Source organism: Neomonachus schauinslandi, chromosome 7, assembly GCF_002201575.2.
Source record: "Neomonachus schauinslandi chromosome 7, ASM220157v2, whole genome shotgun sequence".
Classification (NCBI taxonomy): domain Eukaryota; kingdom Metazoa; phylum Chordata; class Mammalia; order Carnivora; family Phocidae; genus Neomonachus; species Neomonachus schauinslandi.
Genome location: NC_058409.1, coordinates 111779990 through 111803043, shown reverse-complemented (window position 1 = coordinate 111803043; position 23054 = coordinate 111779990). Strand labels below are relative to the sequence as shown.

The window sequence follows — 23054 nt, the reverse complement described above, 5'->3', positions numbered from 1 at the left end:
GGGTATGTCGAAAGAACATCCTACCAACTAAAAACTGGAACTCAAGCAACAAAATAGTGTTATGTTATAATCCAAAGTATGAAATAAATACCCAAGTCCATACTCATATAATTGAATAGATTAAAAAATGGGGGGTGGTGGGGGCGCCTGGGTGGCTCAGTCATTAAACGTCTGCCTTCGGCTCAGGTCATGATCCCAGGGTCCTGGGATCGAGCCCCACATTGGGCTCCCCGCTCGGCGGGAAGCCTGCTTCTCCCTCTCCCACTCCCCCTGCTTGTGTTCCCTCTCTCGCTGTGCCTCTCTCTGTCAAATAAATAAATAAAATCTTTAAAAAAAAAAAAATGGGGGGTGGTGGAGAGACAAATGTTCCATGCAGAAGAATCCCAAATAATTTATGCAGATCCTTCTTAAGATGCTCTTTCTTGAGGAAGAGCGTGACTCTTCACTCTTTCAGCGTGGCTCTGCACAGTGATGTCCTTCCAAAGAGAACAGTATGAAATGGGGAAAGAGAATAACTACCATGGAAAAACCTGACAAACGCTACCTCGGGCAGTCGATCCAAGTGAATATTAATAGTGACGAGATGTTGACAGGATATGGCCTTGATAGGATGTGATGTGGCCCTTCTCTCACTGTGATGGTTGGTCCTCCTACGTCTAATCATGAGATAAAAACATCAGACAAGTTCCTATTGAAGGACATTCTATAAAATACCTGGCCAGTATCAAAACTGTCAAGGTCATCAAAAACAAGGAAAAAAAACAACACAACACAAAACGAAACAAAACAAAAAACAAGGAAAGTCTGAGAACCGTTCACAGCAGAGAGAAGCCTAAGGAGACATGATAACTAAATGTAATGTGGAACCCTGAGTGGGCCCCAACAACAGAAATATTAGGTAAAGAAAGACAAAACAAGGAAGTCTGTCTGAATAAACTATGAACTTTAGTTAATAACAACATATCAATATTGCTCATTCATTGTGACAAATGTACCACACTAAGATAATAGGGGAACACAGTACTTTCTGTAACATCTTTGCAATAATTTTGTGAGTCTAAAATCATTCTAAAACATAACACTTAAATAAATACCTATGTATTTATGAAAGTACCTATGAATGTACCACCCGATCAATAACTAGAACATTATCTGTAACCTTGCATCCATCTTCTGCTCCTTCTCTCTCCCTTCTCCCTGCCTACCTGCTTCCCCATGGCCTTTAAACAAGTCATGATGCTAAATTTTGTGATTATTACTTCTTTCTTTGTTTTAGTTATGGTCTTACCATACAAGTATGCTGGTATACCTTTAAAAGTTTTGCTCATTTTTGAGCTTTATAAAAATAGCACTGTATTTTACACTGTCTTCTGAGACTTACACCAGTAGATTATGAGAAAGTTTATTACAGTACTGTTTATAAGAGCAAAATCTAGAACCAAAAAAAACCCGTCCCGGAGCAGATGCATGAGTAAGTAAATCATGGTATATTTACATAATTACACAGTGAAATATTACACAAAAGTGAAATATATGAACTATATACACCCATGTGGGTGAACTTTATGACAATGTTGGGCGAAAACAGGTAAAGGCTTTCATCTGATGCAGAAGGCCCTTGCCAAAAGGCTGTAATCTACACTTACCTCACTTCCTTGAAACCTATTTTCCAGTCACACCAAACTTCCCAGTTACCTAAACATCCCACACTCTCCGATACTCACTTGCCTTCTTTTTATAAAAGCTGTTTTGAGATAGGATTACCAACGTAAAGTATACAGTTCAATAGCTTGTAATACATTCAATAGAGATGTGCAACCGTTACCAAACACAGTTTTAGAGTACTTTTTATCACATCACAAGAAATCCCACAGCCATTAGCAGTCATGTCCCATATCCTTCCACCCTGTCCCCAGCCCTAGGCAACCAATAATTTATATTCTGTCTCTCTGGATTTTCCTGTTCTGGACATTTCATTTAAATGAGGGTTGCTGGAGTGGTGGGGGGTGGGAAGGATGGGGTGGCTGGGTGGTGGACATTGGGGAGAGTACGTGCTATGGCGAGCGCTGTGAATTGTGTAAGACTGATGAATCACAGACCTGTACCTCTGAAACAAATAATACATGAAGAAGAAGAAGAAAGAGGAAAGAAGAAAGAAGAAAGAAGAAAGAAGAAGAAGAAGAAGATGATGATGATAGTAGGAAGGGAAAAATGAAGGGGGAGAAATCGGAGGGGGAGATGAACCTTGAGAGACTATGGACTCTGAGAAACAAACTGAGGGTTTTAGAAGGGAGTCAGGTGGGGGGATGGGTTAGCCTGGTAATGGGTATTAAGGAGGGCACGTATTGAATGGAGCACTGGGTGTTATACGCAAACAATGAATCATGGAACACTACATCAAAAACTAATGATGTAATGTATGGTGACTAACATATTAAAATAAAATTAAAAAAAAATAAATGATATCCTAGAATATGTGGCCTTTGGTAACAGGCTTCCTTCACTCGGCATCATGTTTTCAAGGTTGTCTACGTTGTAGGATGTATCAGTACTCATTCCTTTTCATTGCCAAATACTATTCTGTTGTATGGATATACACACTTGCTTTTGTGCATCCAGTTTCTTCCACAATTAGTGGCTTCGTCCTGCTCTCTGCCTGTCAAGTTCCTACTTACTCACCCCTCAAAGCCCATGGCTGAGATGACTTCCCCAATTCCCATGGCCCTCCGTTTAAGCATTATTATTATACTTTTCACACTGTATTATAATAATCCATGTGTACCTCCCCTTCCCCAAGCACTAGTGAACTCTGGCCTCCCTAGGCACAGGGAGAGAACTTTGCTCATTTTTGGGTTCGTAGGACCTGCAGAGTTTGATCAACAATAACTACTGAACAAACATTTTTTGAATTAGTGAATGAGTAGATTCTTCGTATATTCATCCAGTTTACACATATTACACAAAAGAAGTAGATAATAGTGTGGAAACAGTATATACTAATACAGTGTTATTATGACCCCAAACATGGGTTGAGATAGGATTTCTGCATTTCAAAACTTGATGGCCTAGGACAAGTTGCTTAACCATTCCAAATCCCATCTGAAACTTGAGGGTGATGATATCACACTCATTCAGTTATTGACTCTGTATTACGTTTATAAAGAATTTAACCCAATGGCGGTAGCCATTACCAATAACAAAGCCCATGAACAGAGGGGTGGGGGAGGGAAAAAGGACCCCGAAGAACATCTGGTTCAAATCCCTCATTTTACAAATGAAGGAACAGACAAATGGAGAGATGAGGGGAGATTCTAGAGACCACCTGGCCTCTTGAGGAAGGAGTGTGATGTGACAGAATGACCCCACAGTGCACAGTACCGCACGCACCCGATGTTGACTCCTGGCTCCGCCTCTTACTAGTTAAATGTCCTTGGGCAAATTACTAAATGTTCTCAACTCCGGTGTCCTCTGAGTCTAAGAGGACAATACATACCTAAGCTTACAGAATTTTGAGAATTAAATGAGAAACGGCTTCTGGGGGCTTTTGCTGATGATGATGGTGAAGAGCACACAACCGAATGATGCAATGACAAATTAATGAACTGGCAGACAAAGTTCTGGAAAGAAGGAATGTTAAGTCTCACAAAAAAGAAGCTAGAAATCATTTTAAAAGGGAGATTACATTTTAGGAAAAGTGGTTTACAGTCAGCCTTAAGTTGGAACAGTACCTTTTAAACAACCTTGGATAAAATAATGTGGGGTCTTTAGGAATAAAAGATGTTTATGAAACTAAAAATTATTGTTCATCTTGCCCTCTCTTCTAACCGGCCTGTGTTTAAACTTCCCAGTATTTTCTTCCTGATATTCCTGGAGCAGATCCTAAGGAACAAATGTTCCCTCTGAAGCCTCTAAAAGACTATCAACATAGTTTTCCTTCAAAAATGAACACCTTAAGGTTGGCAACAAACTTCAAGGTGAGGAAGCAGGTGTTAACACAGAACTATGCCATTGTGTAAAAAGAACATTCTACTCCCATCATGTTCTCCTTCTGGTGTGTTTGGTTATTTACTAAACAGGGGCTCAACCCTCATAATTAATGAACTAGTAGCATATTCAAATTGTAATGGCCCTGACAGACAGAAGTTGTAGGTCAACATCTAAAGCACAGACAGTCTCTAAATCCCTATAACTGGATAATATATGAAGATGTCAAGAAACTCTAAAGATTACACAGTGGTATTTTACCTCCCTCTCTTCTTATGCACTGGTTCCCTTAGTTCTATCCAAGATCGATTCTCAAAATTTCCCTTAAACCTTTTTTTTCATTCAGATTTTAGCTTGGCGGGTTTACATGGATAATTTGTTAATTAAACAAGCATTTATTGAACTCTACACTGGGCAGCCTTCTGGCTGATGCAGCAAAAAAATGGATGCCCTTCTCTTGAGGAACTTATATTCTCATCAGTTGGGATAAGGAATAAACAAATGATTATGTAATGTGTGAGAAGGTGCTATGAAGGAAAAAATAAAATGATAAAAGAGTAAAGAGTGATTGAGGGCAGAGGCATCAGGGAAGGCTTCTTTAAGAAGGTGACAGCTGAGAAAATTCCTCAAGGAAGTGGGGGAAGGCGCCATGGGGATATCTGAGCAGAGGGAATGGCAGGTGCAAAAGCTGTGAGCTGAGATTCTACTTACCAGGTTCAAGGAAGAGGAGGAGGACAGTGTGGCTAGAGTTGATGGAGCAAAAGGGGAAAAGCTAGAAGATGAAGCCAGGGAAGTGGGGAGTCCAGATCATACAGTACTGCTGCTTTTAGCATGAAGAGCCATGGGACAGTTTTGAGGTTATCATGTGACTTAATCTTTGAAAGCTTCCTCAGGTTACTGGAGAAAACAGAGGGTAGAAGAGCAAGGGGGTGGCGGGGTGGGAGGGTTGGCAGGGGGAGATCAGGTAGAAGGTCAGAGACCTTAACTATTGCACATGAGAAATGCTGGTGGTAGCAGTGGTGGTGGTGAGATGTGACTAGGTTCTAAATACGTTTTGAAAAAATAATTTTAATAAAACTCCTTTATGTTCATCACAACACATTCCTCTTTAAACCCAGTCCAAAGCCCACCTCCTCAATAAAAGGCATTATATAACTCTGTCATCTCCTAGCCACTCATACAATCCCTCTCCTCTTCCTTTATCTATACTGGTAGTTGCTTCTTTTTACTTACACAGAATAAAGGTCACCATTGTCTCAGCCTAATGGAAACATAGGGATCATTAAGTTGCCAAATGACATAACATGGCTACTTCCTAAGAAATGACAGTGGAGTAGGCTTAAAGGCTGATAGATCTAGAAAACTTAGAGGAACTGGGGCACCTGGCTAGCTCAGTCGGTGGAGAATGTGACTCTTGATCTCAGGGTTGTAAGTTGGAGCCCCATGTTGGGTGTAGAGAGTACTTAAAAATCAAAAAAGAAAAAAAAAATCCAAAACAAAAACATAAAACAAACTTAGAGGAACTAATTCCTGTTTGTTCAGGCCCTCCCTTCTGATACCATCTCCTCACTGTGAGGTGAGAGATAACCCTGGGCATGCTGTAAGCTCAGTTCAAACTGATCTTGTGGGTCCTCCAGTGTTTCTCAAATTTTGCATTCAACATAGTGCATGGGCTTTAATTTTCAACTGAGAACTTAACCCATTATATTTAGATAATGGTGTGAACTTCTCATTTATTTCATTACTAGGTTAGAAGACCACAATATACTGGCATTACAGCAATTATGAAAAAACAGATACAGAAAACATTCCACTTTCTCTGGATAAATGTAAAATGTGAGAAAACACACAGAAGGTTCTAGAAAGATATATACGACAGTCTCAATAGTCACCTCTAGGGAGTGAGGTAGCAAGTAGCATGTAAAAACAGGGTAATTAAAGGAGACTTGGCTTTATAGTAATGTCTCACATACTATTGAGAATTATTGTCTCATTGTATAGTTAATTTTTTAAAGGATCCATGTTAGTTATTTGGCACCTTCGGCATTACTGAATTAGATGGTAGTTATTAACGTGTGAAAAAAAGGTTCATGGAAAATTAATACTTGTATTTCATATTCTACTTCTAACCAAATATTGGAAGTAACTAAAAAAGTTCTTTTTCAAGCTTATATTTTAAGCAAAGAAACATACTTCAATTCATGAGAAGAATACTGGCTCCGCTCACATTCTGGACCTTTGATAATGATGAAAACACATTCTTTAAAAAAAACATTCGATAACCTTTATCAGGTTGCATACCCTCTCATCAGGTTCTATACAGGAAGAAAATCTGGCTAAAAGCTTGAGTTAATGGAGCACAGAAGTTGGGCACGAGGAATGAAAAAATGGGGATGATAAGGGCAAGTGGCTGACTCAGTCGGTAGAACATGTGACTCTTGATTTCAGGGTTGTGAGTTCAAGCCCCATGTTGGGTGTAGAGTTTACTTTAAAAAAAATAAATAAATAAGGAAAAAAAGAAAAAGAAAATGGGGATAATAGTAAAACCAGGTTCCTAACCAGGAAGGCCGTAAGAAATAGCAAGGATATAAAACAGCCACTGAAGGATACAAATTTGAGCAGCAGCTAAAGGTAGAGAAATCCAGGCCTTGTACAGTCGTGGTTTCTAGGAGTCCACAGTTTCTAGAAGGTTGCCTGTTATCTTCTTTTCTGTTTAAATTCCCAGTTATGCAATCTTATTTTCTTAGCTCTTCACAGTAGAATCACTTTATCACTTCCAAAAGAAATTTCATCCTACACGAGGCAGAGGACGTTAGGACAGAGAAACAACTAAATAATCCCGTACAAGGCAGGGCATGATCATGAGGATGCAGCACTTGGCACGTCCAGCTGACTTACGCAGTGAGGCACTAGGGACCGGCTACAAGTCGGAGAGCCTGTGGGGAGACAGGCTGCTATTTCCTAGAAACTACGAAGAGCGTGCAGGGCTTTTTCACTGCGTGGCTCAGCTGTGCCGGGCAACTCCTAGCAGACCTGCAGGTGCAAATGAGCTTCTGTGGCCCGGGCTTGCCTGTGATCGCCGTGGCCACGCTCATTCTGCCCTCCGGACAGGCCCGCTGGCAGCCGACCTAAGGCCGCATGCCCGAAGCTGGAATTCGAAGCTCTGCGCGAGGCGCGGCTTTCTCACACGGGACGACGGCAAGCGAGGCGGCCGCAGAACCTCACGCCTCCCACGCCCATGGCGGGCGAGGCGCGCTGACACGCGGGGCACGCTCCCAGTTCAACCACGGGAGCTCAGGGGGGAGTCTGCTGGAGATTCTCTCTCTTCTTCTGCCCCTCCCCCTGCTCATGCTCTCTCTCTCAAATAAGTCTTAAAAAGGGGGGGGGGGTATTTCAAGGGTAACTAAAACTACTTGATCTCTAAGGGCGACGTGGCTACTGTGTTTAATAAAGCGAATTAGTAGAACTCACCATTTTGTCACCCAAAGGGTTTGCCTGCTACTTCTTGTTTTTATCTCAATTAATTTTGTGTCTGCCGGACTAACACGAATTACCACTTCCATGTCTTGCACTTTTGATTTAAAAATAAAGCTAATTTGGGAGGTGTTTAAAGCTTTATTAATATTTATACGGCCATTAGCGGTGGCGATGAGGTTAGCAAGCTTCTTTTTAAAATTAGAAATTCTCCTTCCAATATGGCCTCTTGGCCCCAACTCCGACCACATCATTTTTAACATTTTTCTTAGGGCACAAAGCAGAATTTCACTGAAGGTCATAGGAAAGTTGGTTTTGGTTTTCCCACCATTTATCTTGCCCATTCTGCTCAGTGAGTCAGATTCGCAAAATACATTTCTTTCTCTGATTTCCTTCAGAAATCCAGAGGCAGCTCTTCTCCCCACAGAAGCGCAGGGGTGCCGGGTAACAGCCAAGCACTACTCTGCACCAGCTGTTTCGCGCCCCCTCCAGGCTGAAAGTAAACTGGGCAAGCGAAAAAAGAAGGGCCCCAGTACTCCAACCCCATACTGAAACACTGACGAAGGGATCGTTCCCCAACAGAAAGGATACAAAGGGTGTGACCCGTTCCAAATGTGGCCTATGACTCCGTATACTCGGCTGCCAGTTCCGTGACCTCCAATACAAACAAACAAACAAACAAAACCAATGCTTTTAGCATTTTAGGGCAACAGCAGAAAACTCAGCAGGAGATGTGACCATCTACTGGGAGTAACAAGTCCTGCCCAAGAATTACAACGGGACAGATAGAAGTAATTGGACTGTGTTGAGAGAAACAAGCTTTGAGGAAAAGCCAGCACTGCAGCAGTTTTATAAGGGTATGAAGCTATACGGCACCTTTCTTCAATTCTTATCCCAACTCTTCCACTTCCTAGACGTGTGATCTCAGGCCCGGGATCTGGGCACTCTGTCTTAACTTCCTCATTTGGAGAGTGGGGATAATATGACCACTGCCCATGGAAGTTTCGTGAGTACCGAAGAGTTAATGGAAGAGAACATTCAGCACGGTGCCAACACCCATTCAGTGCATCCTAAACACTTGCTGAATGGTAACGTTTGGACAAGCGAAGTCAAACATTAAAGTGAGTAGCAAATAAGAGACAATCCACCTTAAAATGACAGTACCTGTAAGCTATTTCTACAGACAACTATAGAACTAAACAAAATGGAGAAGTGCGGTTTGAAACACAGGAGTTTTAATGGTTTTCTCTCCCGCTTAAAAAAGGAGGGGGGGAGGTACACCTGGGTGGCTCAGTCCATTCCGGGGTCATGATCTTGGGGTTGTGGGATCTAGTCCTTTGGTGGGCTCTGAGCTCAGGGGGGAGTCTGCTGGAGATTCTCTCTCTTCTTCTGCCCCTCCCCCTGCTCATGCTCTCTCTCTCAAATAAGTCTTAAAAAGGGGGGGGGGGGTATTTCAAGGGTAACTAAAACTACTTGATCTCTAAGGGCGACGTGGCTACTGTGTTTAATAATAACTGATTTGCCAATAATGCACATGTGTTAACCTGACATCTTCCAACACTCCATAACTGAGTGTTATGAATGTCATCCCAAACCTACCCGAGAACTTTCCCTGGCTGTACAATTCGTAACACCCCTGCTGAACCTATTCATTGCATCATTTGGGCAAAGTATTTGTTCAACCAGTTGTTTGGGGAAGAAGATGCTGATCAAGAAGTATCCCCTGACAGAGCTGACCCTGAAGCTTCCTGGGAACCAATGGAAGCTGAAGCCAGAGCCAGAGCATCTAACGAAGATGGTGACATTAAACGTATTTCCACTAAGGAATGGGCTAAATCAACTGGATATGATCCGGTTAAACTTTTTACGAAGCTTTTTAAAGATGATATCCAGTATCTGTTGACAATGGACAAACTGGCGGAAAAGGAAACCTCCGGTTCTGTTGGACTGGGCTGAAGTACAAAGTCAAGGAGAAGAAACCAATGCATCAGATCAACAAAATGAACCGCAGTTGGGTCTGAAAGACCAGCAAGTTCTAGATGTAAAGAGCTATGCATGTCTTTTTTCAAAGAGCATTGAGACTTTGAGAGTTCATTTAGCAGAAAAAGGGGATGGAGCTGAGCTCATATGGGACAAGGATGACCCATCTGCAGTGGATTTTGTCACCTCTGCTGCGAACCTCAGGATGCAAATTTTCAGTATGCATATGAAGAGCAGATGTGATATAAAATCAATGGCAGGGAACATTATTCATGCTATCGCTACTACTAATGCAGTGATTGCTGGGTTAATAGTATTGGAAGGATTGAAGATTTTATCAGGAAAAATAGACCAGTGTAGAACAATTTTTTTGAATAAACAACCAAACCCAAGAAAGAAGCTTCTTGTGCCTTGTGCACTGGATCATCCTAACCCTAATTGTTACGTATGTGCCCGCAAGCCAGAGGTGACTGTTCGGCTGAATGTCCACAGAGTGACTGTTCTCACATTACAGGTTAAGATAGTGAAAGAAAAATTTGCTATGGTAGCACCAGATGTCCAAATTGAAGATGGGAAAGGAACAATCCTAATATCTTCAGAAGAGGGAGAGACAGAAGCTAATAATCACAAAAAACTGTCAGAATTTGGAATTAGAAATGGCAGCCGGCTTCAAGCAGATGACTTCCTTCAGGACTACACTTTATTGATCAACATCCTTCATAGTGAGGACCTAGGGAAGGATGTTGATTTTGAAGTTGTTGGTGATGCCCCAGAAAAATTTGAAGTTGTTGGTGAAGTTGTTTGGTGAGGCCCAAACAAGCCGAAGATGCTGCCAAAAGCATAACCAATGGCAGTGACGATGGAGCTCAGCCTTCCACATCACTGCACAAGAGCAAGATGATATGCTCATAGTTGATTCAGATGAAGAAGGTCCTTCAAATAATGCTGACATCAGTGAAGAAGAGAGAAGTCGCAAGAGGAAATTAGATGAGAAAGAGAATGTCAGTGCAAAGAGGTCCCGCACAGAACAGACAGAAGAGCTTGATGATGTTATAGCATTAGATTGAACAGAAATGCTTCTTCTTTTTTTTTTTTTAAAGATTTTATTTATTTATTTGACAGAGAGAGACATAGCGAAAGAGGGAACACAAGCAGAGGGAGTGGGAGAGGGAGAAGCAGGCCTCCCGCAGAGCAGGGAGCCTGATGCGGGACTCGATCCCAGGACCCTGGGATCATGACCTGAGCTGAAGGTAGACACTTAACCATCTGAGCCACCCAGGCGCCCCCAACAGAAGTGCTTCTAAACAGAACCCTCTTACTGGGCAGAACCAGGTTATTTGTTATGTTCTTTGTTCCAAAGGGAAAAAATTGACACCAGTGACTTGGAAGATGATTCTGCTCCCTTTGAAAGCAAGCATTCATTTTGCTAGAACAATTAGAAACACTGCGGTATGCTGTATTGAAAGCAGGAATATAGTTTTAAAGCCCTTTGAACAAAGTGTGTGCATAACCAGTCATGAGATGAAACAACACGATGCATGTTGCCTTTTTAATATAAATACCCTTAGGTATCATTTAACAGTTTTAGAATATTGTCGTTTCGTAAAGTTGATACCTGGTTATAAATATTATGCCTTTATTTTTGGTTAGAAGAAGAATTATTTTTAGCCTAGATCTAACCATTTTCATACTCTTAACTGACTGAAACAGATTCAAAGAAGTATCAAGTGCTATGCATTGAAATGTGTTTTTAAATGTTAACTGGCACTATGTATATTAATGTAAAACAATGTTAATTTACTCAAGTTTTTAGCTTGTACTGCCTGGTATGTCTGTGTAAGAAGCCAGTTTTTGTGTATTGTTACAGTTTCAGGTTATTTATATTTGACGTTTTGTAGAACTCAAATACGACTATACTGTACTTATGGACCAAATAAATGGCATCTGCATAAAAAAAAAAAAAGAATTGTTAACACTGATTACATGCAGAAATTATAATGTTTGGAAGTACTGAGCTAACTAAAATGGAATACTAAAATGTCACCTATTCTCTTTTATTTATTTTAATGTGGCTACTAGAAAATTTAAACTACTTATATGACTCACATTTGTGGTCCACATCTATTTTTGGACCATGCTGGCTTAGATCAAGAAAAAGAAGCCATGCTGTTCTTGTTATTACAACTTCTAACCATCAGTTATTGAGTACTTATTCTGCTACATGTTTTAAAACATTATTTCTAAGTATCACAATAGCTCTGTGTAATAAGCTGTTTCCTCTCTTTTTATGGATGAGGAGAAGGTTTCAGAGCGTATACTGCCTCAAATCACAAAGCTAGTAGTGTTCAGAGCAGGAATGAATCCATATCTCTCTGATTCCAAAGCCTGGGAGCTCTCTCCTGTACCAGAGGACGTGTGGAATTAGAGGCACATGAGGGGAAAGGGGGCCTTCCAGGAGCAAAAGGGAGCCCAGCCCTTCCCCAGCAGGGCACCTTGCAGGATGTGTAAACCCTCTAGTCTTATAAGTGCACAGACTTTCAGAGAGTTTAGAGACAACTTGGGTAGAGCTTTATCTCCCAGGAACAGAGCCACTCTTGGTTCCATTTTACCTAAGCAGAAGCCTCCATACGTTAACAGAAAAATTAGGAAAAGAATTCACAGGCAACACAGCGCACACTTTAAAAGTAAATTTTAAAGTGGAAAATATGCACAAAGACGTTATTTGCCATGTCATCATAAAAAATTCAATAGGGGGCTAATTAAAAAGTGATAATTTTGATACCTAGTTAACAGGAGAAAATGCTTAGATGTTACAGGACATAAAAATTGGAATATGGCATCATGCACACCCTTTATTATAACTCTGTCAAAGGACCTCTATGTACGTGAAACACTGACTGGAACACTTTCATTGATAATAGCTTCCTATTAGGGCAATTCTCAAATGGTGGAGAGGCAGTTTTATCCCCAGGGGACAGGTGGCAAATTGGGAGGTGTTTTCAGTTTTTCAGTTTTCAAAGCTCAGGGGGTGCTACAGGTCTGCCTCTAAACACCCTACAATATCCAAGATGACCCCCCAAAGAACGGCTTCTCCAGCCACAAATGTCAATAGCGCAGAGACTGCAAAATCCCGTGTTAGGATAATGGGATTATAAATTTGTTTCTATTCTACTTTCCATATTTTTATAATGTTATGTTGTTTTACAATATAAATGCAAAAAATTACTGAAAAAGAGTAGCACAGAAACGAAACCATAATCGCCAACAGAGATGGTTATGATAAACATGGGTGATGGTTACGGGCTGTTGAAGTCGGATCTACTAAAGATATTCCTTTTAAATATTTTAGATTTACTGATAACTACAACCAAAAAGAATGTATGTAAATTACTTATAGATTAAAATTTGGCCACGTTTGCTCAATCACTACTTGCAGTCGGAATGATTGATTCAACATCTAACAGGAAATTGGCACTCTTTCCTCTGTTGGGATAGCATTTGCTAAACATCAAAATATTTTTCTCACTCCTCTGAGGAAATAGTATTTCATGGGTGTTATTGTTACTAAGATTTGAAAATATATGCTATTTACACTGCATTTTAGGAAGAGATGAGAAGAGAGATTTTTCCTGACAATTTTCTCTGGTATTTGCATCACTGCAGTGAAAAATAGAAGCATAAAACGTACACTTGTGTAACAGCTGTTTAAAAAGTACGCGTTACTTGTGAACTAAACTACGTGTACTAACAGATGATCTGATTAAAGATTTCACAAAAGTAGGGATATACGTCTTACTTGCAGGCATGAGAGAGTGCATCTGCAAGCTGTTTATATACTCACCTTTTTCCTAGTTCATTTACATCAAAATGGAGATTTTAAAATAAAAAGCTACCTCGTTAATACCTATTTAAATACATTTACTGATGCTAGGAAGGTCTAATCACGGTGTATCCAATGTTTATGCCACAGCATTTGACCACAGAAAACTCAAGTGTTTTTACTTAATATGCAGAGCAATGGACAATTCAGTGTTTTCCTGGAGCAATAACCACGGCCTCTGTCATCTCCAGCAAGTTTGCTGGTCTGCCCTACGGTAGAAGTAAGTACTACGTGAATAAATGAACATTTATAAAATCACTCCCTGTGCCAGCCAGGGTTGTGTCAGATCTCCTCACAGAAGTCACCCATACTTCAGTTCCCTTTCTGAAGTGTCCCTCATACAGTCACCACCAAAACTCAGGACCCACCTCTATGCCCTCAGAGCAGGTGCCACGTACCACCACCGTAGTACTTAGTCACTCGCGGGTGACTTTTATATCTATGTCTTCCCCTAAAGTGTAAGGGCCATGTCTTGACACTGGCCTCTGATGTTATCTTCAATACAGGCCTAGAGGATAAGGAAACGATGGCTCTGAGAACTTGCCTACCATCCCCCCAGTTAAAGAGCAGTAGACTTAAGACCTGAACCAAGGACATCTCACTCCATACTATCTTCTTGCCATTTTATCAAACTCTAGTGAAAACAAGAGCAGAGGTAGACTCTGCGAAGAGAAATTTATGAAGTAAAACAAAACAAGAAGGTTTAGATGTTCAGGATCTAGAGATCAGATGCAACTAGTGGATTCTATGGCATTGACACTGACACTGAGAAACAGAAAATACAATTCAATAAACTGATACAGACAATTCCACGTACGTCCAAAATAGTCTCTAGAAAGTCAATTCTTCCCCACATTTAAGGAAAATCAGCCATTCCCATTTGGGCCATTCTAAGTGAACTTCATGAGGAGACAGATTATGTCTTTTGTCTGTTTCTGTATCTCGAATTCATAACTTGTTGGAAGAATGAATGACTACACAACATTGGTCCCAGTTCTATAGAGTGACTTCAACAGGTAGGCCAGGTGAGATAAATCCTATAATAGGCAGCAAACTGTCAGAGGAGGGCATTAGCCTAAACAAAGCAGACAAGAGATCCTGAGGTATATTTATCTTAATTGCAATTTCCCAAGGACAAAAGATGGAAATGTTTATCAGGACCATGCCAGCTCATTGTTACGACATCCTGGACAGGCTCTTCTTAAGGCTGATATGTTAATACTGATACTGCTGGAGACAGTAATTAGTTAAATGGGGTCCTGGAGCTACACCCCCTGGTTTCTAGCTCCGCTCTGCCACTTCCTAGCTGTGTGACTTCAGGTAACTTACCACCCTCATCTGTAAAGGCAGGCCAGTAATGGTGCTCACCTCATCTTTTTGTTAAATTAAATGCAAGCCAAGTAAAGCAGTCAGGACACTACCTAGCACAATATACAGCCTTAATACATATTTGCTATAATTACTATTGTTGTTGTCATGGTTGTTTCCAAAATGCTGTATTAATATATAATTTATTTTAAAGAATCATGGGCTTCTGTGAGATAACATGACATTCACAAAATTATTGAAAGTAAAAAAAAAAATTAAGTTCTCTGAGTTTGGATGAATCTAGTAACTTGGGGAATTTCTATTAATTCAGAATTAATCAGGAAAAGCCAAAAATAGATGGTGGTAGTAATAACAATAGTAATAATAATTCACCCTCTAAAAACATAATTGTATGATTACATACGTATATGTGTGTTAAAAAAACTATCTGTAATATACCAATAAACGTTTTAATCATAAAAAATGATTGGCAGCTTGTAGAAGATAGAGCTTGAACATTTCAAATTTGCAAACAAGAATTGCAAATCATTCACAGAAGATTCCAAGTTGACAAGTGAGCTCAGGCAGGGTAAATAACAGTTACAGTTTAGTCTCAATCAGATTTGTTTCTTTTCAAATGCATACTCTGTTTTCAAAACCAGACCCAAGCTGCAGCGCTCAAAGTGAGAAACCTGGAATTCTTATGGGCCTCTGCGCTTGTTTGGTGCACTAGCATTCAGAACCTCGTGCTGAACTGTGCAGGGGAAAGTGGCAGCTGATGAGAAGAGCTACACATTGCCTACGGTAATATTAAAGAGATCCCCCTCCAAGAATGCCACTGACCCCTCTCATCTTTGCCAGGGCATTTGAACGGACTCTGAGCCAGTTTTCGTCCTAATACTATAGGTTGCAGGATACATCTTTTTATTTATTTTTATTTTATTATCTTCTTTTTTATTTTTTTAGGACACATCTTTTTAAAGCATACTGCAGACGCGATAGGCTGGCTAGGAGCAGTCTGGTCACTAGCACAACGGTTCCCCATCATCAGTTCTACCATCTGTGCTCTGAGTTCTCGCCACACATGGGCTTAAACAGACTTTGAACTGGCCAAGGTCACTGCGCAGCCAGCCTCCACAGATGGGGACAGTGTGAAAAACCTAATTGCAGCTGTGGACAAACACAAACAAGGACACACATGGTTGACAACACTCCTGTCTAGACATGATAGTGGCTCAGTGTCACCGAGTACAAAAAACAAGGACATGGTTTCAAGGTAACTATTTCTCAGGGATAGTTACAATCATTAAGGAAATGCTACTGTCATGAGGTCTAAATTTCTCCACAGTGATTTTTAAGTATCAATAAAAAGCGATAATAGAGAAGCAGTATTTCCTATCATACATACATTTTCTCCAGAAAATTTCTCTATAGAATTTCTCCGGAAAAGAATGCCTTTCTTCAGCAAAAAAGATAGGGCTTGGCAATCAGTACAGCTCCATAACTCACGTGAAGAAAAGTCACAAATGTCACCAGCACTTAGCATAAAAGATACTGAGGTAATGAATGAAATAAAAGCATCCTCTTTTCTCTTATTTATTTCATCCCGTATTGGGATTTCTGTTTCGCACTTGTTTTCTAAAATGAATTACTTCATCAGAAATGTTACTCACGGTGGCTTTGACGACATTTATTGGGTACAAATACCTTCCATTCCATGCTCCCAAGAAACTCAGCAAAATGGAATCACACACTGAAGTTGGTATCCTAGATTTTCCCCCTTGAAATGCATAGCGCCCCAGAGAATTTGGATTGTCAGTGTCTTTTCTAGATATTCAACACGTCTGGTCACTTAGGTTTAATGCCAAACTGGATGTGCGTTACTTCTTGAAAAGTTGTTAAATTTAAAATAAGTTATCAAGCCAGTGCTATTTCAAAAGACTGTTGATAAAAAAGAACCTTTAACTGTAACCATCCTGAACAGACAGTTGATTATAGAAAGACATGTCAGTGCACATATGGCAGCCGGGTAAATTATGCACATCTGGATTACTTTTGGCAAGAAACACAGCTAAGTGTCTAAAGCCAAGTTTAGCAATCTGTCACTAACAATATGTACATTTATTTTAAAATGTCAAGGGCTCAAAGTCATATTTTCTATTTCTTCATAAACTTTCCAGCTCTTCGTAAGACAGCAAACAGGTGACAAAATGCATTGCCCAAACTGCCAAAGGCTGTATAAATAAGGGGTAATTTTGAACTTCTCACCACATATACGAGAAGACTTAAACACTGAAGCAAACTCCCGTGTTGGTGCGATGTACTAAATCTAAAGCTCAAGTAAAAGTGTTAACATTTTACTTCAGAAGATGGCTGCAAAATGCTTTCATATAAAAATATGGCAACCCCTACATGGAATCAACAATGTCACATCCTGGGTAAAGCAAACGGGAATAGTCTGATGGTGTCAGTATAAGTATATATAAGTAGATGAAAGGAAAAGACCAATGACTCTGTGATCCTCCCAGATTAAATTTCCTTTTTCCTACTGCCAATTACTGACATCATTTAAACCCTAAAGAAACATTTTTCCACCTTCTTGTCCCCCTTGATTAAAAGAAAAGCCAAGAGACATGAAGGTGGCTCAAACTAGCAGGAACAAGAAACCTTACAACTGGCTGGCTGAATATCAGCCAGGTGGGAATGTAGCACTCACTGCCTGTAAGCACAGAACTCATCTTGACTCCTGGGCCTCTCACGAGTTACTCTCTAACATTCCAGCTTCTTAAGAGCTTCAGTAGGAATGCCAAGATACATCCCGGAGACCGGGTGGGGCCTCATCATTCCAGGTGTTGCCTTCCAGTCTCCTTTGCTCTGGCAGCAGAGAAAAACCAGAGTGGAACTATTTTATTCATAAGGTGCTAATTTGAATATTCACACCATGTCAGCCTCTCTTCCAGCTCACTAATTTGGCAATTTTACTGTTGATTAGGATCTTTACTACATGCCCAATCTCCATGTGAAAAAAAAAAAAATCCTATGTCTGTAAATTGTACAAATATTAGTATTCAGACGCCAGGCCAACTGCTCACAACCTGAGCCTCATCTATGGACTGAGGATGATGATGGCACCTACCTCACTGTGTGGTTGTGAAATGTTTGCTAAGATCATTATTATTCCTTTTCTCCTCCTTAACATGACGGACTAGGAATAACACAGTTCATAAACCACAGATTGCCCAAAAAGTGCTGTGAATTCAACAGAAAGTTTAAAAACAACTGAGAAGAAGGGGAGAATAAAAAAGAAGGTAAGGATCAAAATAGGAAATGACATCTGTCAACTTCTAATTTGTATTTACTTTTGTAAAGTTTGATGCATGAGAGCACTGAAATCTGTATGAGCTTAAATGTCCTTCCCCAACCAGATAGATAAGACAAATTGCTATGGTGTTAAGGCACAAGTTTTCAGAGCAGTTAGTTTCTACCACTCACCAATTCAAGGGGATTTTAATTTAATGGTCTTAGAGATACAGAGTAAAATATATCTGTTTTCTTCTTCATTGTGATCTTCTCTATTTGACTGTGTAGCTTTATTTTAAAATTATGCCTGGTACAATAACTCTCAAATAAAAGTTATGTATAAGCAGATAAAAGGTAAAAAGAATTTTAAATTAACCTGAGTCCATTTGCCCATATTCACCATCCAATGTCCCAATGGTAGCAATCCTCACAAAGTCTCCATGTTTTTAGTCTCTTATTCCTTACATCCCTGGGGGTTTTTGTCCTCATGGGACACAAAAGGTCTAGAAACAGAAATTCAGCGCATCAGAGAAGTGGAACTTTAAGTACCAGAAGATTCCAAGATCTACCAAGCTGAAGAGAAACACTGACAAAAACCCAATGCAGACCTGACAGAATGATTCTTAGCACTGAAAACAGAAGGACAAGAAAAGCCATGGCTTGCCAAACTACCTTTTTGCTTTAAATAATTCAAGTCTTCTGGCCCAGAGAAGCTCTTAATTTAGATGGCAAAAATCAATATTGGCTCATGATCTTTGCCAAGTTAGGGAGAATAAATACAAGGAATTCTTCCAACCCTAGGATTCTGTTACTGTCACCAGCCAAATAAGGAACTTGAAGAAACTGATGTGTTCTTCCCCAAGCAGACATGAAGCTTCTTCATATGGACTTATATCAAGTTTTAGCTAACACTGTTTTTTTAAAATATAGTTGGCATAAAATGTTACATTAGTTTAAGGTGTACAACAAAGTGATCCCACAAATCTATACATTATGCTATGCTCATCAGAAGTATAGCTACCATCTAACACCATATAATGTTATTCTAATGCCACTGACTATATTCCCTATGCTGTATCTTTTATCGCCATGACTTACTCCTTCCGTAACTAGAAGCCTGTATCTCCCACTCCCCTCCACCCATTTTTGTCCATCCTCCCCCCACCTCTCCTGGCAACCCTCAATTTGTCCTCTGTATTTATGGGTCTGTCTCTACTTTTTATTTTTATAGACTGAATGTGTAAGAGAAATCACACTATTTGTCTCTTTGACTTATTTCACTTATCATAATCATCCATCCATGTTCACAAATGGCAAGATCTCATTCTTTTTAATATTCCATTGTGTGTGTGTGTGTGTGTGTACACAGACACCTCATCTTCTTTATCCCTTCGTCTATCAATGGACACTTGGGTTGCTTCCATAACTTGGCTATTGTAAATAATACTGCAATAAACAGAGGGGTGCATATGTTTTTTCAAATTTAATACTATTTTTCTGGAGTCTTCTATAATGGTCATTTAAGATCTTATTCACAAGACAGCCAAAATCAAAAACAAAAAACAGAAGTTAAAACAAAACAGTGCTTCAGTTAAATATATAAATATATTTACTTTTAAAGAAACTACAATATATTTTATGTGTGGCTTTAAAGCCATAATTATTTAGCCTTGTATTTAAATTATAAGCTTAAGGCCAGGTAAAAATTTCATTACCATATACAATGTGGTAAAATGAAACCTATGGCCCCAGGTAAGAGTATGAGATCTAGAATCAGACAGACATGGATTTCTATACTGACTTTGCAGTCTGTCTTTTAATATATTAGCTTTCTGATATCTATCCACAAAAAATAATGTATCTGGATAAGTATATGTAGCACTTACACACAGACCACTTCATGGGTATGAGGATTAAATGAACACCTAACATAGTCCCTGGCAGATACTCAATAGCAAAGTAAGAAATTAGGGTGGTATATAAGGTAATGGGATAAAAAGTTACTGATGCAGTTCATAAAATATATTAAGATTAAAGGTTTTGTGGTAAGTTCTTTCAAACAATGACCAAAAATACACATGAACTATCTTTGAGAATAAGATAGAATTAAACCATAGTGAAAAAAAGAATCTTGTAAAAATCATCTTCCTGAGGCCAAAACGTTACATTTTTAGTTGACATCTTTGTTAAAAGGTAGTAAGTTCTAGTATATCCTCGAGGTATATAACTGCAACACTTAAGAGATGAAACTGAATGAACTAATAAAATTCTTAATGTTAATTGGGTCCACTGTAGGGTGGTCTTTTGTAAATTCTCCAGACTATGAACAAAAACATGCACAGAGGCAGACATCACCTACTGCTCTGCTCACGAAGAGGCCAACCATTGGGCCACGTCGGTGCCATGTAATACATGTCCTGGCAAGACTTCCACTCAGCACAATCTCCCTTGCTCTTACGGGTGTTTCAAAGTAATCCCAAAGATAATTTGGTTATGCTTCATCATCAAAAATACAGACTCAATAGGGAGAAATAAACTTCTCTTAATTTATCGTCAATTCCTGGAAGCAATCTCATTCTTGATCTCCTAGAGCACTTTTCTTTTTACTGCTGTGGATTCAGTGACCCCTTACACTTGGCTTTCTATGATGTGTGCATTTGCCTCACCTCTTTGATGATGTTTTAATCACTTTTCCATCTCCCTAGCTGCTCAATATTTTAATGAATCAAAAAAAAATTTTTCCGTCAATTCATTTCTTTGAGCTCTTCAAATGCTGGACTTCTTTTGAGTGGAATGCAAAGCCCGGTTTGAGAAACTGGGCTGTTTAAGGCGGTCTGCTGCTGGAAGAAAGAATGTGGTAGGAATATCTTCAAATAACACAGAACATGTGGCTGCAAAAAAGCAACTTAAAAATTGCCCAAAGAGAAATTCACCCTGATAGACAGTTCATTAAGCTTTTCAAAGGTCGATCACTGTTGAGAGACCAGAGTGGTAGCTGTGGACTCCATGGAAGAATTCCTCAGAAAAAACGTCCTCAGAAACTGAGTCCATGTAGACTCACCGCAAAGCAACCCACCTTTCAAACAACAAGGCATAAAGTACTAAAAAGGTCTGAAGGAATTTAGTGTTCTATGTTAGACATTCTGTGGGGAAAACGCACTGTTCCAAGGGAAAAAATGTTCAAACTTTTACACTAAGTGTTTCTGTGGGGGTCTCATTACTTAATTAACATGCATAAATAAAGACTTGGGTCTATGAAAAACAACTGATAAAACCATTAGACTTAATAGTGTGTAAGTACCTTCAGACTTATCCAGCATTCTCTTTTAAATTGTCAACCTCGATCAATGTAAGCTGTCTTCTGTTACTTGACAAAGTTTTGAGGTTTTTACCCCACGGCAAGGGGGCGGGGGGAGACTGTGTAGAGGGGGCCTATCATGACCTCAGATTTTTAACTACATTTCAAAGAATACTTTACAATGCATTTGTGAACATTTTGGTGGATTCTGGAATCTGAGAAACCATTCCTTTCAAAAGATGCAATTAATAAAGCATTATGGGAAAAACACATGACTTTCTTGAATTATGTGTCTTTCTTGAATTATGTTAATTTGATTACAATGAATCTAAATTCTAAACTAATTATTTCTTTCAAACAATAGAATTTACAATATTTAAAAGGCCTGCCCACATAATATTCTTTTGAATTTAATTTTATTTGTCCATTATTTATATGCCCTCTTAAGGTTAATATTACGAGGGGAGAAGAAAAAAAGCAAACACAGTGAGTTATTCCTCATGCCCAAATTGTTGATTTTTTTTCTCTTGATGCTGAACCCAATTTGCTCCTAAGCATGAATGTGTCACATTCAACTCAAAATCCTCAAAACAGCTTTTGCTTAGGATATATACAGTGCTCACTCTATAGGCTGATTTGAGTAACAGTAACATTTACAACACAGAAGGAACCAGGCAGAAGTGGCTGCACCCCCTCTATGTAACTCACTGCCAACGCAGTAAGAAAAACTTGAACATACACAGATCCTTCAAATCACCAAACGACATATGCTAAGAGCTCAGTAACTCTCCTTCAGGAATGAGTTTTATTTTAAACTTCTATTTAGGTATACAGCTGACCCTTGAACAATACAGATTTGAAGTGTATAGGTCCATTTGTACATGGATTATTTTTGATAAAAACAGTGAAGTACTGTAAATGTATTTCCTCGTATGATTTTCTTAATAACATTTTCTTTCCCTAGCTTACTTTATTGTAAGAAGCAGTATATAAAAATATGTGCATTAATCAAATGTTGATGTTATTGGGAAGGCTTCTAGTCAACAGTAGGCTATTAAGTGTTTGGCGGAATCAAAAGTTATAAGCAGATTCTCAACAACATGGGAGTGGGGGCTTCTAACCTCTGGGTAGTTCAAGGGTCAACTGTCCAGAAGAAAGCATTACTAGTACCCCATAAATTAGTTTTAAGACCACTGGCCCATTGAAATATTCAATCCCTCCCTTCCTCACATGAGTAGGTAAAACAAGCTTCCTCCAAAATTACTGATCTCCCTAAGACTGGTAAAGCGACTGTACTCACTAAAATAAGGCTGGGTGCACATTTCCTAAACAATTAGGATGAGCATCATTTTCAACTACCAAAAATTCTTTGCTAAATGTAAAATATTAAATCATAAGAAGAATGATTATATGTAAGCTCACTATCAGAGTGAACCCTGATTATCAGCATGAAAATCAGCTTAACATAATTTTAAACTGTTATTGTAATTAAGTGCTACTGTAAATTAAACTGACAAAGGAACAAGTGATTTTTAAATGAATTGCTTTCAATACCTTATTTAATATAAAAGATCAGTAGTTTATGGATTTCATTAAAATATCAAACTTAGTGCTTTTAATAAAGTAAATGAAAAGATGAACAGCAAGCGATATTTCAAAAATTCACAATTCTACATTATAATTTATATAAACATGTAAAATGATCAGGATAAAGTCAGATGCTAGAATATTCATGTACGAATTAATGCCTATATTATAGTATTATTTTTAGTTCCTGGAAATAAGTTGGCTTTTTGTCATCTCATCACTTCGCTATGATTTCACTCGATA

The 23054-nt window shown here is 39.2% G+C and overlaps 1 protein-coding gene and 1 pseudogene across 1 annotated transcript in view; one reads left to right on the top strand and one right to left on the bottom strand.

Annotated features, from left to right (window-relative positions):
- ARL15 (ADP ribosylation factor like GTPase 15) overlaps positions 1-23054 on the bottom strand; it is a 404981-nt gene that overhangs the window by 153467 nt on the left and 228460 nt on the right. The gene's annotated exons all lie outside the window — the stretch shown is intronic.
- Positions 9023-10505, top strand: LOC110585231 (annotated as a pseudogene).